Raw genomic sequence first — 17,665 nt, 5'->3', positions numbered from 1 at the left:
CCTCAGAAACATATGGCCATCTACTCTGTAATCGGGCTCTACTGTCGACCCTAGAAACAGATCCGAAAGTCCTATCCTGATTATGAATCCTATCTGGAGTCTGAACAGATGTTTGAGAACGTATAGGAGTCTGAGCAGGTGTCTGATCGATAGGAGCTGGATATGGACAATTCCTCAGGAACTTCTTACTGGATCTACAACAAAAACAAGTACCCATCTTATTATGACACTCTCCCCCGTGTTGATTTCCACAGAACTCACAACTCGATTTCAGAGTGGAATATGCAGAATCTTCTCGACTAGCTACATTCAGTGGAGGAGACCTAGGCCTCGAATCAGACTAACTTATCTGATGAGAAACAGTACGAGTTCTTTTATCAGGGCGTGCAAAATATACAGACTGACCAGAAGGTTTCCTAGATCGATCTCGATCTACTCTATCAATGTCAGGTGCAAAAACCTCGACTTTCTCTGTATCTTTTGCTCTCCCAACTATAATATCAAACACCTCGTCCTAATGAGTAACTACTTGATGACGCAACTCAAATCGAAGTCCATGAGCAAACTTTCAGCACCTATCTCTATCGGTAGGTACCAGACTAAATCCATACTTCAACAATTTCAAGAACTCAATCTCGTACTTAGAAACGGTCATATCTCCCTGAAACAGGTCCTGAAACTATTGTTTTCTCTGAGCTAAATAACGCTCTCCCAGAAAACGGCTCTTAAAACGCTCTCTGAAGAAATCTCAGTCAAACGATCGGTCGAAACACTACTGACCACAAACTCCCACCAGGTTTGGGCATTCCAGTCCAACATATAAATTACACCTAAATAACGTCGATCCGGATCTAAACCTAGATGATTCATGCGTCGCTCAGTATCACTGTGCTAATCCTCGGCCTCAGTCGGGTCTCCACCAGTAAGGCCACTAAACGTCCTGACTTTATTTACAATAAGGGTCTGAGAGATAAGAACCTCGAGTGCAACACTAGCAGCTCAGACCGCTCCCTAAATCAACTGAAGAAACTATCTACCAATATTCTCATATAATACAACTCTAGTAGACTCGCGCTCAGTAACGATCGCTCCTCTAATTGGAGTAGTCAAGCCAATACCAGAAACATGAGGCATGTCCGTCGGGGTCGGAGAAGTAGGATCATCTATCGGAGACGGGGGTTCTACATATATCTCATCTACCGAGTCTGCAAATCTAACCACTCGGCTGTGACCAAAGCTAGTTCGATGACCACGTCTAAGACTCATCTTGTGGATCACGAGTTTACTACAGAAGATAAAGTTTATGGTTAAATTGCCACTTAGAGTCATGAACATCATTAAACTAGTAAAAACTTTGTGACATGGCCTTCGTGACTTGTTTTATAAAACATTTCAAAATCGTATTTTTAGTTTGGGCCCATTCATAGTCTGAGATTTAAAAACCAAAAGTTCTTATACTAATTAAATGTAACCCCCTAGACCAGGCCTATGTGTTTTGACTAAATCTAGCAGATTACATTACATATTCTTAAAAACATTTCCCAAAAACGTTATTTGATAATTTAAATCATATTACAAATGACATTTATAAAAGTATAATAAATAACTATAAAACCCAACTCTTGAATGTAAAACTAAAAGCGACCAGGTAAAATAAAATATGAAATAAATCCAGAGCATTGTAAATCAAATATCAGTAGAAAAAGTAGTAAATGTCATAAAAAGATAAGTACTTCAAAAATAAGACACATGTCACCATAAATAAAAGTAGTTCGAAATATAGACCATTATAACAAAATGATCTGAACTAAATGTATCAATCCTCCAAGTGCCTGATACAGAATGTCTATCCGAGAGTATCTGAAAGGAGGTAAAATAGTTTGAAAAGTGAGTTATAGGCTCAGTGTGTCCCAACAGTGCAGAAATAAAAACATACAGCTATGCTTTTAAAATCAATGCTTTTAAAATCAATATTTCAAATCATACATATTAAAGAGTTTTTAAGTACCCAAGAAAATCTCAGGGCTGCAGAGCCTACCCAAGGGTTACCTTAGGTCTATAAGAAATTACCAGTCGATGCTGAACCTATCTAAGGAATTACCAACATCATTGAACCTGCATAAGGAATTACCAGTCGGTGCTGAACCTATCCGAGGAATTAGCAACAGCGACTGAACCTGCCAGAGTCTTCATACCAGATCCCAGAGTACCCCGAAGAAAACCTTTTTCAGACGGTAACCAGTAATAACACAGTAATTTAGAGTTCAGACATATCATCGACTCAGTAAAACAGTATCCAAAAATCATAAGTCAGGCAATCATGCTTTACATTTCAGTAAATCAAGAATCAGGTAAATCATACAGTAGTCAAATCAGACCAAACCTTGTATTTCAAATCAGAGAAAGCAATCATTTGCACCTGAGATTTCAAACATATATTTAAAACATTTATACTACACACAAGAAACACACCTCGATAATAGGGTCAGTTCGGAAGGTCTATCAAACACCAGCTTCACTAGGCTCTTCGATTGAAAGGGAACTTAAGTCATATCATAATAGGGTCATGTTCAAAATAATATTCTAAACATAATAACTATCAAGGTTACATAACTATACGAGTATTCACGACCTCTCAAGGACGAGCGGATCCAGAAGAACCAGGTCGAGCAGTGAAACAGTCAGGAGATCCCCGAGTACCTTTAAGATATAATAACAATAATTAGTTATTGACCATTCAGTTCAATTAAATGAATTAAAACACTTAGATAAATATGCATTTTTTGGGTTTACGGGTCAATTCGGAGGCTTTCGGGTTTGAATTTGACAAAACGGACTTCTGAATCGGACTCAGGACGTCGAAAACTATAAAATATGACTTTTCCAAAAATAACTTTTTCGGTCAAAATCAAAGTCAACGATCAACGGGATGACTCAGTCAAAGTCAATGAGTTTACCCGATGAGTTGACTCAGCCAAGTTAACTCAACATGGTTCAAGCAGGTCGGGCAGGCGGGTCGGATCCGAGCAGCCCATTTCAAGCTGTCCACCAATGGTGGCACGTGGGGGCGCGTACAGGGCCTTAAAGGATCGAAAAAATTCCACAAAAATTTCTTAAATTATTTTTAAGGGATTTTGAGACATTTACCAAGCTCGGTTCACAATTTTGAAAGGCGGAGAGCTCGATTTTGAAACGTCAAAAACTTATCTTCCTCACCCCTCACACGCCGACGACAACAGAGACAAGAAGAATGTCGGTGGACTCGGGACGATGCAAGGACCACGATGGTACGGGAGGTGACGAAAAAAGAGCAACGATCTATGACGAATCGATGATTTTCACGGCGGTGGTGTAAAAAAACTTCGAAACTTTGAGTCAAAATTCACGGCGTTAGATGATGTTTCACGATGAGATGTTTACGGGTTTTGTTCACCGGTCGACGACGAGCCAAACGGGAGTGATGGTGCGAACTAGAACGGCCTGACGGTGATGAATTTAGCCTTGGAAGAAGGGTTGATGAAGGAGGATATGTTTGGTTTTGTTATGGTTTGTAACCAGAAACCAAACATTTACGTATTTATTTTTTTGTCTATCGACACAAAATGGGCAAATTCAGAGCTAGGTTCTTTTAATTTTCTTAAACTTCTAAAACATCCTACAATGTCTGAAAACTTTTAATTTGGCCCTCAAATTCCACCAAATTGATTATATTATATTTATATTTTTTTCGGGTTGTTACAAACCCCGCTGCTCTAATCTTGTTCCTCATTTCAGATATACAATTTTAAGCTTTCTGATTTCGATCCCACGAAGAATGGTTGCCGGAGACGATGATCGGTCATCTTGTTAGACACCATAATCTATATCTGTTGCATTCTGGGCCGTTGAGAGCTTTACGAGCCTTTCGTCTTCATTATATATATCAAGGTTTTCACAAGGAGCGGGGATTATGGTCCCGATCATGCGACCTTGAACGAATGCACATTAGAATGCATGCTTCTTCTTATACGAAATCCCCACGTTCATGTCCCTAAATATCATGTTCCTGACGAGGATATCTTCGCTGCCATGTATACGAACGGGCACACAGACTCCTTCACGTACCCCGATAAGCTTATGTTCTCGAGTATTGGGAGAGCATTTTTGTTGAAATCTAAGTCGGGTGCTCGTTGTAGTCTGTCTTGACAACGATTCTAACTCGATCATCATTGAATGTCAGATTCTTGTACGTTATATCTCTTACATATTCACCTCTTCCAGCAGCGGTATAGATTCGAACCGCACGTCTGGAACTCCAGACAATGAGGTTCTCCACGGTGACATTCGATACTCCACCAGACATCTCGCTGCTTATCGATACGTTGGCATTGTGTATATGTTCAGCTAATAGTCAAAATGTGCACTTAACCAAATACAAACAGCTGCTGATAAAAAATATAGTAAAAACACATTCTAGACTTGTGATACACGAAATGTAGAGTTATTTCCCCATGTAGAGCAATTGCATCATCACCAACACTAATATAGCAGTCCTCTATCACCATATCCTCACACGAATTTGTTTATGCCATATACGACTTGCATTTAGTTACATTCGGAATGAACTAATAACCATTTTTCTAGTCTCGCATTCATTCTACGGATTGTTGAAAAATCTTGCACATCAAGCAACTTAGATGTGGAACAAACACTTCTAAACAATTATTCATTGAATGCATGAGAATTGGGTCTACAACCCTGGCTTCCCAAACTTTCATATACAAGTGTTTTAAATTCTACTTTTACGGATTACGTACCAGGATCGATTCCATCAGTGTTCGGGGCTTCAAATACAGGTGCCAAGATGGTAACATTTTGAACCATTACATTCTTGGAGTCATAAGGATGAAAAGTCCAAAACAGAGAATCACGTAAGGTTATATTAGCAATTACGATGTCGTTCGACCACATTATCTGCACAAGAGGACCTCTGGTGTGGTTGAGTAGTTTCTGACGATATTTCTTCCACCATGACTGACCATGGCCATTTATGGTACCAATATTCCCTATCCATTTGCAAAGATAAAGGGTACAATCAGACTTGGTCGGCAGTGACTGATCCATATAGAACAGAGGTTGCAGTGTCTATTCATAAAGAAAAACGGTAAACCAGACTCGAATCTACATTACATAAGGTGCTTGCAGCCAATCAAATTTTCCTATTAACCAATCAGATCTACATTACATGTATTACTTCTGTTTAGTTCTTTTACTGAATATCACACTGAGACTCATTTGAACAGCTTAAGAAGAAGTATTGCTAAACGAATCGAAAATCGAGATGGTGGCTTATCAGGGGCAGGGTGAATAAACTAACCAGTAATAATGACATATGTGAGATTTTGGTCGTGGATTAAGCTTCCATACCGAGGTCCTCGATGCTCTCTTCCGTATCCGTAAGACGGCAATGGAGGCATTAACGGCCACCGGTTCTCATCCTGTATAATGCCAGACAAAGAATCCAAAAAAATTTCCAAAGTCAAACAAAGCAGCTGAATAATTGGCTACAACAAAGATAATTCACTTAAACTAACACCATTATATGTTCATAATATGATGTTCACAATTAACAATAAGATGGATTTAAGAGTGAAAAATCAGCAGAAAATTAAGGAAACCAACCTGGATTCCTAGAATCTCAGCATCCTCAGCTAGAAACAAAGTCACATGACTAGTGAGATTAAACGGCGTCGTGAGCCATTTCCCAGGCGGGACATTGAACCTTGCACCGCCTTTCTTCCCGAGCTTCGAGATCGCCAAGACAGCCCTCTCAAACGCCGTCGTATTATCCATAACCCCATCCCCAACAGCACCAAATTCAGTCGTGTTAAACTTGAAAGCTCGACCCTCGGACATTGTCTGACCCGGCCAAGCTTTCCCAATCATGGAGAACCCAATATCCCGTTTCCATAGAAACAAAGACAGAACCGAAAGCCGAGATCCAAAGGACAGTAAAGAGAGTTTTATGCGAAGACAGGAATGCCGGGAACCGCCCCACCGGTAATGCCTCCGTCATTCTGGGTTTGTAGAAATTTGGTTGAAGAAACGATTTTAGCAGTTGGGTTTGAAACACGGAAACAAAGGAGAGATCTTTTTGTAAGAGTAGAGGGCCAATTTGGTTGAAGGTTAAATTTATCACATTATATTTAAATTAGGAATAATTAATAGAATATATAAGTTTAGGGTACTAAAATTATTATTATACCAGGTTAAGTTATTATCTTTATTAATTTTATAATGATAGGTGATCAAAATAAAATACAAACATACCAATAATAACTGAAATGCCAAAATAATAATTTAATAACTAAAATAGAATTACAATTATAATTAAGTAACAAAATATCTTATTTACTTTAAAATAATTATAAAATAAAAAGACTCATTTTAAAAATAAGTTGTTAAAATATATTATTTTTATTTCAATATTTAAAATAATTTTCTCAAAATAAAGACATAATATATATATATATATATATTATGAATTTAAAGTAACTTTTAATTTATGACACAAATTAAGTTTAAATATTTAAATAAAAAAATAGTTTTTTAAAGAAAGAATATTATTTTTTTTTTGGTTGTACTTCTAATTTTAAGGTTTCGTCTTGAATAATCTAGATCAACCCGTGTCGTACACATACGATATCCAAGGTTCTTGAGTATTTATTATCAAATGGGTTAGGAGTCTTTCACACATATATTATTTTATAATCACCCTTAGTTTAATAAAAAATAAAGCTTTTGATTAAGATGATGTCACAAATTAATTAGATATAAATTCATTTAAAAAATTAAAAGTAATAAATTTTATTGCAAAAATATTTATATCATTCAATAATTTTTTGTAATCTTAAAATTAAATAGTTTATATGAATAGTTGAGTTGGAGATTGAAAATATTCGGATTGACGTTCATTTTTTATATGATATCAAAGAAAAAAAGCTTGTTACATCATACTAGCTTAGACAATGGCGAATCTAAACTCGGTATACAATGAGTTTATACGAGGGATCAAATACATTTAATGTTTTTTTTCTCCCAAAATTTTGTGCTTTTTATAAGGATGTTGGAAACCCAAATGGCATCAAGTGATGCTGTTTTTTACACGTCAATCCGTCACTGAGCCAAGACAATGTAACACAATCATAGTGGATCACTTATAATACTTGATTGAGGCATTGCAACTGATTTTGCAAATCTGTAACCACATGAATCACTTGCAATGAATTATGAATCCCCCGCCCAAGTAGGTGAGTAAAATGTAAAAAAGTAACATAAAGATTTGCTTCAAGCTTTGCATTGCTTGGACTCTACGAAGCATAGAAAGCAAGCAAAATGGAACATTCCGTCATTCATCAACCCTGAAAATCTCCCTTCCCCTAACACATCATCTTAATTAATATATGCACTGGGGTTGAGTCTCCCCTACCTCCATCAAAATTTTGTAGGTGATTCTCCCTTCCACCAGTAAGCGGCAGCGGCAGCGGCAGCAGGTGAACAGTTGAGAAGTTGCAATCTATCAGTTAATGAAAGGAATTATTCTTCAGAAAACCAGTAGGTTGTAGATTTTAATCTTCGTTTGATTATTTTTAATTTTATATCTTTTTCAAAAATTTAAAATTTTGATTTTATCAAAACAGTAATTATTCAATTATATTATATTATTAGTTCATATTACGCAAATTATAGATTTAATTTTTATTATACTATTTAATCATTTTTAATTTTTCAATTTAATCGTGTTATTATTATATTAATACTATTTTAAAATAATCATAACACGAATTTTAAAATAATTGAAATTAACTATTCGATTGTGTCAAGTTTATAAATAAAAAATAATATCCTAATTGGGACTTAAGAGTAGATTTGTTTAAGATAAAAACTATCCATTCATATTCAAAGATTTGTCCAAAATATGAGGGGTTTAAATAAGTAGAGTTGCACAAGATATTGGACTCATTAATGTGTGATATTCTTTCTCATTCAATCTCATCGTCGTAACAGTTATCCACCTTATTAATTTATTTATTAAGACATTTGATGTAAAATTAAATAATCAAAAGTTGTTTTAATATATTTGCCACCACATCATTATCTTTTAGAAAATATCATATATGACAAAATATACAGCACCATCATTTATAAACTGCAAGACATTTTTTTATGCAAAATGAATGTCCCTCATCGGCTAAACACACGATATAATCCTTTCAAAATAAATAATTCACGAGATAATGCACTCCCCATATTATTTGCTGAAATAGGGTGAAATCCACAGTGTGGTCGTAGGTCGCCATGCCTTCCGGGCGACCTACTACGTCGCCATAGCTTCCCGGCAAGCTGCACAGAGATAATGGACGTCTGCATGTGCCATGCGCGTCCCCACCACCCAACACAGGTCGCCATGCACTCCCAATGACCTACAAGGTCGCCATGCACACCCAGCGACCTTGTAGGTCGCCAAGCAGTCCCGGTGACCAAGCTTGGTTGTTTTCATGCTGATCCTCGTCATATTGCTTGCATGCTTGGTTGTTTTCATCTACATGGTCACCATGAAAGGCTCGGGCCACCTCGAACCAAGTCGGACTTACTTGGAATATCGTCTTGAAGATTTTTCGGGTTGGCTTCAACGGAGAGTTCGGAGTTCTTACAAATGGGGTGAATTTAGTAATGGTCATAGGTCGCCATGCAATCCAGGCGACCTTTGTGGGGTTTTACACGAGCCACGAGCAGCTGTAATAGCCAACTGAGATTCCTTCACGTGCTCCCCTCCTGCTCCCGCTGTATGCCTGCAACTATCATAGCTGCAATTGCAGCGTGAAATCACCTGCTTCATACAATAACTATTGATGCATGCATGTGAACCATTTGAGCCGTGAATTATTGGTACAATTATTGAACCATTGCAGCGTGAAATCAGCTACTATCATAGCTGCAATTGCACAATTATTGGTGAAATAATTGAGGCAGCCGGTAACACCTAAATTATATATAGGGTGTGCATTATCGTGAGAACATAAAAGAAAGAAAGGGAGAAGAGATTGCAGCTGAAGAAAGGGAGAAGAGATTGCAGCAGAAGAAAGGGAGAAGAAATTGCAGCCGAGAAAGAAAGAAATGAAATGAAAGGAGAAGAAAAAGGGAGATAAGGCTCTTGTGAGGTATTTTTTAAATTAGTTTATTATTATAAATGTTTAGTTTGTTAGTTTAGGGTTTATGGTAAACAAAAATCAGTTAATTAGTTTTTAGTTTTAGGTTATATGATTGTTAGTTTAAGTTATATTATACATAAATAAAAAATTATTTAATTAGTATGTTTGATAGTTATATAGTTAAAAAATAATTAATTAGTTTGTTTTGTTAATCGTTAGTTATAAAAAATTATTTATTAGTTTTGTGGTAGTTAAATAGTTAAGTATATTTGTTTGTTGAATTTATATTATATAAATATTAGTTAGTAAGTTTATTAGTAGTATATTATAAAAAATAGTTTATTTTAGTTATATAAAGAATATTTTAGTTGTTTAAGGGTTTAGCGTTTACGTTTAACTTATATTTTAAAAAGTTTAGTTTGTTAGTTTATTTTTATATTATAAGTTATTATTAAAGTTTAGTGTTGAAATTAGTTAGTTTATTTTATTAGATTATATTAAATGGTTTTAAATATTGTTGTTTAATTTTTTTTTTACAGATTCATTCCAATGGCGGACCAAATTCCACTGTTGAGGCTTGACAATGAACATATTTCAAGTCATTTGGGAATATTTGGGAATAATGGTGAATAAAATATTTGTTTAATGAATTATTAATAAATATTTGAATATATTTTTGATTGTGATAAATTTTTTGAAATATTTAATTGCAGGGGACGAGCAGCGAGTCATTCGTCTTCGGCTACATAAAGTGCCCAAGCCACACAGATTGATAGAAGAAAACTTGCAGGAGGCTGGATTTTGGTATGTAACATTTGTGCGAGATTACAAGTTGGTCACAGGTTTGATCAGTGCCTTGATTGAGCGTTGGAGACTAGAAACACACACGTTTCATTTGCCGTGTGGCGAATGTACGATAACTCTGAAGGATGTGGGATTGCAACTCGGGGTCCAAACAAATGGGATGCCAGTGGTAATGTCACATGAGTTTTAATAATGTGGCACAACTTTGTAGCTTGTTTTTGGGAAACGCCCGTACCACCAGAGTGTAAAGGGTGGCGTGTGAGGTTGTCATGGTTGAAGAATGAATTTCAGCTTCAACCAAATAGTACGGAGCACGAAATTATATATGCAACACGAGCATATATATTACAGTTGATTGGGGGTATTTTAATGCCGGATAAATCCGGTAGTTATGTTTACACTCAGTATCTTCTTTTTTTTAAGAAAATTTGAGAATAGTAGGCAATATAGTTGGGGATCGACGATATTGGCGTTCTTGTATCGTGAGATGTGCAAGGCGTCATTAGTCGTGAATGATAGTAATACAGCAGAAATCGGTGGATGTCTGTTACTGCTACAGTCATGGGCTTGGCATAGACTTTCGTTTCTGACACCGATTAGTCGGACTGCGGTTGACTTTCCGCTTGCCGGAAGGTAATATGAATTCTCTATTTTAATATAAAATATTAATTATAAAATAAAAATGACCATATTTTTGTTTTGATTGATATACAGATGGAGGCATAAAATTGAAGGCACGGGGTTGGTGCACAACAACATTAAAGAGTTCAGGCTGAAGATCGATATTAAGGCAAAAAAGGAGGTATTTATAATCTGTTATTTTTAATTATTAAATTAACTATATTATTTGATTTAAATAAATTTTATTGTTTTTGTAATTTTACAGTTTAATTGGAGACCATACATGAATGAAGAAATGCTTGCGTTAATACCGCACGATATTTTAGATGGGTTTCAATATTGGTGTGCTGTTACACCATTGATCAATTTTGCTTTTGTTGAGATCCAATTTGGGGATAGAGTGTTGAGGCAATTCCACTTCCACCAACCTATTCCGCGGAGTCCATGGGATCATGACCTCCTCCAAATCTTAGATGGTCGTCGTCAGGTGAATTGGGACGCATGACCAGCTGCACAGATTTGATGGTCGTCGTAAAGAAAATGTTAATTGGTTGAGAAGCATGCAACCTACATTAATGCTTGGAACAATAGGGCTTCATTCATGCCAACTCTTGACGACATTCAAGACGACGACTTTAATTTTGAGACTTCGACTTACCTTGCTTATTTTTTGGATAATGGAAAGCCATTATTGACAATAATTGTAGAGAGGCGATAATTTTTTAGGTTTAAGAAAAGATTTGGTAAAGCTGAATACTCTCTACCAAGTGGGAGTGGGAGTTCATCTCAACAACTTGAAGCGAAAATGACCGATGTGGATAATAGCGCACCACAACCGTTCGACGATGCATACATACCAGAGTTTGTGCAGCCTGATGCATCTATCTACTCTCCCATGTTTTCGTCGACGTATGACTTTGAACACATGTCAGTTCAAATGCCCCCAATGAATGAGGAGGATGGGTACCATACTCCTGAGCAACCGCAACGGCCACAACGCATCAGACGTCCGCCCTAACATTATCATTCAACAACACCCCGACATCGGCAACAATTGTAAACTAGTTTGTTATTTGTTACAAATTTAATATTAAAATTAGACTAGTTTTTTCAAACCTTAACAAATTTGACATATTTATAATGATTTTTAGTATCAAATCATTATTATAATTTCATTACTAGTTATGTAACGAAAATATGGTTAATTGAACCAAACATTGTTCATTGTTCAAGTCGTAAATCATTACTATCAAATCATTACTAAATCATTAATATTAAATCATTAAATATTAATAATAAATTATTATTATTAATCATTATTAATCATTAATATCAAATCATTAAATATTAATAATAAATTATTATTACTAATAATTACTATCAAATCATTAAAAATTAATAATAACTTCATTATTACTAATCATTACTAAATCATTAATATCAAATCATTAAATATTAATAATAATTTCATTGTTACTAATCATTACTAAATCATTATTATAATTTCATTACTAGTTATGTAACAAAAATATGGTTAATTGAACCAAACATTGTTCATTGTTCAAGTCTTAAATCATTACTATCAAATCATTACTAAATCATTAATATCAAATCATTAAATATTAATAATAAATTATTATTACTAATTATTACTATCAAATCATTAAAAATTAATAATAATTTTATTATTACTAATCATTACTAAATCATTAATATCAAATCATTAAATATTAATAATAATTTCATTATTACTAATCATTACTAAATCATTACTAAATCATTACTATCAAATCATTAAATATTAATAATAATTTCATTATTATTAATCATTACTAAATCATTAATATCAAATTATTAAATATTAATAATAATTTCATTATTACTAATCATTACTAAATCATTATTATAATTTCATTACTAGTTATGTAACGAAAATATGGTTAATTGAACCAAACATTGTTCATTGTTCAAGTCGTAAATCATTACTATCAAATTATTATTAAATCATTAATATCAAATCATTAAATATTAATAATAAATTATTATTACTAATCATTACTATCAAATCATTAAAAATTAATAATAATTTCATTATTACTAATCATTACTAAATCATTAATATCAAAACATTAAATATTAATAATAATTTCATTATTACTAATCATTAATATCAAATCATTAATATTAATAATAATTTCATTATTACTTATCATTACTAAATCTTAGAAATACATAGAAATTCATAGAAATACATATATCATTACTAATGATGAAGCTTATATCTTGGTAAATTAGGACAATTGTTTTTTGAATGGCATTCACCCCTACATAATCCGCATCTCTTTGCTTGACCTCTCTCTCTAGCATGGAAATCCATATTGGTATGAATACGAGTGGACTCAAGTCGACCCTTTGGACTTATGCGAAGCATTGGATTTGGCAGCCATTCGTCATGATCTTTTCTGGGCCAATATGATTCATTCGGATCTGTCTGAACGCATAGTTGTAGACATTTAATATCCTACGTAGGTGAAAGCATTCATCAACATAAGTGTATGCGCTTATACCAACATACATACATGCAGCGATTGTATGAGCACATGGATATTTACATGCCTGAAAATGACACAATCACACCATTTCTGTCGTAAATCAACTCTAAATGTTTGGTCTTCTCCTCCGACGTTACGGCGTATGCACGACACGATAAAAGTATGACCAACTCGATCGAAATTATGAACAACCATTGATATTGCCAATCGCTCATTTGTTTCCATTGATTCCACACTGTAGGAGCCCAAGTTTTACCTCTATTTATGAGACTCTTTATTTCTTTGCCTTTGTCCGACCAAACTTTAGCCAATCTAACGTACGTCTCTTTCACCACACTCGCAATTGGGAGATGGCGTGTACCTTTTAGTACCGAATTAATGGCCTCAGCAAGGTTTGTGGTCATATATTTGTATCTCTGACCTTCATCATATGCTTACGACCATTTTTCCCGCGGTATTTTTGAAGCTCACTTCCAAACACGCTGATCATCGTAAAATACCTTCAAATTCTCTAATCTCTTGTCAAAATTTGGTCGACGTAGTTCGTATCCTGTTTCATAATATATTGTGTTAAACCGCAATTAAAAAAACCATGTAAAAAATGCACAAATATTGAAAATAAAACTTACCCATGCTGACTATCTCGCTACGAATGTGTGCGTTATGAAACTAGTCGATACTATTCTTGCCAATATGGCGGATACAAAATGTCGGATATGCATACGGAGGTATCCAACAACTTCTTGGATGTTCAATTGCCGCCAAAATACCCGTTCCTCTATCGGATATCAAGCAAACTCCATCTTCACGAACGACATATTGACGTAGATTGGTCAGAAAGAAATCCCAAGCCTCTGTTATCTCTCCCTCAACAATGGCGAATACAATTGAGAAGATATTTCGCTCAACATCTTGAGCAACTGCCATCAAAAGTACATGCCTATATTGACCATACAGCCACGTACCATCTACTTGGATCATACGTTTGCAAAATGGAAATACTTTAATACATGCCTTGAATGCCCAAAATGGTCTATGAAATATTTTCTTCCCTGCAGAAGTTGACCTTCTTCGTCATATGCGGGCATGGTTTGAGACTTCACTATGGTTCCTGGGATAAATCGCTTCATTGCTTGTAGCAAATATGGTAGCTCATTGTACGATGTATCCCAATCTCCATACGTCAGCTTCATTGCCTTCATCTTCGCATTCCACACCTTGCCATATTTTACTTGATATCCAAATTGGCTTCGAATAGATGCATCTAACACTGAACAAGATATCCTTGGATCATTTTCAATCATCGCCTTCACGTATTCACATATTACATCGGAGTCCAATAGTCGATGGTCTTGTTCGATGGAGTTTTGCAAACATGTGTACGGACCATTGTACCTCGTGATGACCCAAACATCGTACCTTTGATTTTTCGACACTCTGATCTTCCACTTGCACTCTGGGCCATATTTTACACACTTCGCGTATAGGGTTTTCTGGTTGGACTCTGCAACATGGACATCAACATGGCATTTGATGCAGTACTCTTTAATCGCCAGGGTAGCTTCATTTTTTCCTCTGAATTGCACCCGAACTGAAAATTCACCAGAATTATCGAATGATTCAGTCATTTGGTATGGAGGTAAATATGGCATGTATGGGAATTCAGGTGCCCTCATCGCATCATAGTCTATCTCGTACATGTGAGGAGTAGCTTCATACGGTGCCGGAACTTCATCAATTGCACCTCCACCAAAAAATATTTTCGTCGCCACTCAAAACGGGTTCTTCGGTTTCTTCATCTTCGCTTGAATCATCATGAATTTCTCCCTATCGATTTTTAGTGTCAATATCAACAACCAATTCCGGTATGTTTCTCATCTCATACTCTGCTGTTGCAGATGCCCCCCGACTTCATTTACACTTTCCAATAGTGCCATAAAACTGTTCGGGAACCTGTATGTTGGCTCTTCAAACTGACTATATAAAGCCATTTCAGATGGATTTTGAGCCACACCTCTTGATGACCCAGGAACATCACATATGTTACGTACATCAACAAATAACTCAATAACTGCTATATTGGTTGACTCATGTAATCCAACCATGGTTCCAATATCATCATCTTCTTCAAGTGGAACTGCAGCATATCTGACTGGGTTGGGGCATATCATAAACCTATACGTCAAACCATCAACTGCAGCTCGAATTTTTCTTTCTATCTTATGCTTCATTTCTATAAATGTGATGTCTTTTTTGAACATCATATTTATTGGTTTTTCAGACTGAAAAACTATTCCGACCTCATTTTCCATAATCTATCCATTATAATGGACAATCGTGAAAAAGTTGTTGCTCATTTTCTCTACAAATAAAAATATAAATTAATTTAGATTAAAAAATTAGATAAGATAATTTCATAAATCATTAAATATAATATAATATACTATTATATTAATGATCAAATAAAATTTTTTATTTAATTTGATTGATTGATTACTAATATTACTAATAATGATTTAATAATTATTATTAATCTAATGATTTGATATTTAATGATTTAATAATAATATGATTTAGTAATGATTACTAATTATTATTTATTATAAATATTTAATGATTTATATTTGATAATAATCATTTAGTAATTATTACTAATAATAATGATTAGTTTGATAATATTTTTTATTTTTTAAAAATATCAAACAAATTTGTTAGGCAGAACTGTCGAGATAATGTTCTCGAAAGAATTATTTCGTGAGATAATACGTTGACCGGATTATTTCATTCAATTAATTTTTACTCCTTACTAATTTACACATATAATATAAATTAAACAAAATATTTTTAAAACAACACTAAATATTTTTAAACACAATATTTTTTAAACATAAATTATCTCGTACAAATTATCTAATATAAACTTACTAACTAACTAATTTACACATACACAACAACTAAAAATTGACAACAAAAAATAATAAATTACCCGCGTGTTTGTGCCTTCTTCCTTTCCTTTATTTTCCTTTCTTGTTCAAGTCTTCGAATCAATCTGTACTTAGGCAAATGTTGTGGAATAATGTCATGTATGTGTAAACAAAATATTTCTTTAAACAACAATAAATTAAACAAATTAATTTTATATAATCTAATATATTATAATATAACTTAAACTAGTAAACTATTTATTTATTATAATATAACTTAGTTAAAATAACAAACTAATTAAGCACTAATTAATTTTTTTTATAATATAACTTCAACAAACAACCTAATATACGTTTAAAGATGCTAACAAATTAATTAATTTTTTTATATTTAATAACTTAAACTAAGAAACTAATTAACTAATTTTTTATATAATATAATATATATAACTTAAACTAACAAACTAATATAATATAACTTAAACTAGAAAACTAATTAACTAAATTTTAGTTTTACCCTAAACCCTAAGCTAACAAACTAATAATTTCATATAATAAACTAAATTAAACAATAAAAAATTACCTCAAAAAAGAATGTTTGATCCTTTATCTTCTTTTCTTCTTCTTCCTTTTCTTTCTCTCGATAAAGTTTCTATATATGCTGCTTCTGCTTTTACCTTAAATCCTAAACCCTAAACCCCCATATCCTCTATATAAAGAAAATGAGCGTTGGAGAGCGTCATTAAATTTGACTGTTGAAGCAAATAATATTGAGCATTGAATCGTGTAACTATTGAGCGTTGAAAGGCTGCAATTCAACAGTAATATTTGCTGCATTTAGCAGCTAAATTAACGCTTATGGATGCAAGAATCTCCCAGCTATGGATGCAACGCATGCATGAGGGAACAAGGGTTAAAGCTTGGCTACAATCTCCCAGCTATGGATGCAGGAATCTCCCAGCTATGGATGCAACGCATGCACGAGGGAGCAGGGTTAAGTTTGGTCGCCAACGAGCAGGGTTAAGTTTGGTCGCCAGCTTGGTCGTCGGGATTGCTTGGCGACCTACAAGGTCGCTGGGAGTGCATGGCGACCTGTGTTGGGGTGTTGGAGACGTGCATGGCGACCTGTGTTGGGTGTTGGGGATGTGCATGGCACATGCAGACATCCATTATCTCTGTGCAGCTCGCCGGGAAGCCATGGCGACGTAGTAGGTCGCCCGGATGGCAACCTACGGTCACACTATGGATTTCACCCTATTTCAGAAAATAATATGGGGAGTGCATTATCTCGTGAATTATTTATTTTGAAAGTATTATATTGTGAGTTTAGCCGTCCCTCATCCCTTCAAAACATTACAGGTACACCTTGTGTATTCAACTTTTAGGGTTAGGGGCCGCTTGACTTGCAGTTTCCCTGAATTTTATCTTATTCGTGTAAACGTCAGGGGTGACAACATAGCCACAGGAAGCAGTTGAATTCAAACACAAGAATAGGAAGACAAAAGGTTTCTTTTGCTTGTCTGAACTCTGGAACATAGTCCTTCCTCTGTCATTTTAAATTAACCAGTTAAAT

General features: G+C 34.6%; 1 pseudogene; it reads right to left on the bottom strand.

Moving 5' to 3' along the window:
* Positions 1-3,768: 3,768 nt before the first annotated feature.
* On the bottom strand, positions 3,769-6,086 carry LOC120144688 (annotated as a pseudogene).
* Between the last annotated feature and the right edge of the window lie 11,579 nt (positions 6,087-17,665).

This window comes from Hibiscus syriacus, unplaced genomic scaffold (assembly GCF_006381635.1).
Source record: "Hibiscus syriacus cultivar Baekdansim isolate YM2019G1 unplaced genomic scaffold, ASM638163v2 tig00002317_pilon, whole genome shotgun sequence".
Lineage (NCBI taxonomy): Eukaryota > Viridiplantae > Streptophyta > Magnoliopsida > Malvales > Malvaceae > Hibiscus > Hibiscus syriacus.
Note: the sequence above shows the minus strand (reverse complement) of the source record. Positions and strands in the feature narration are given on the sequence as shown.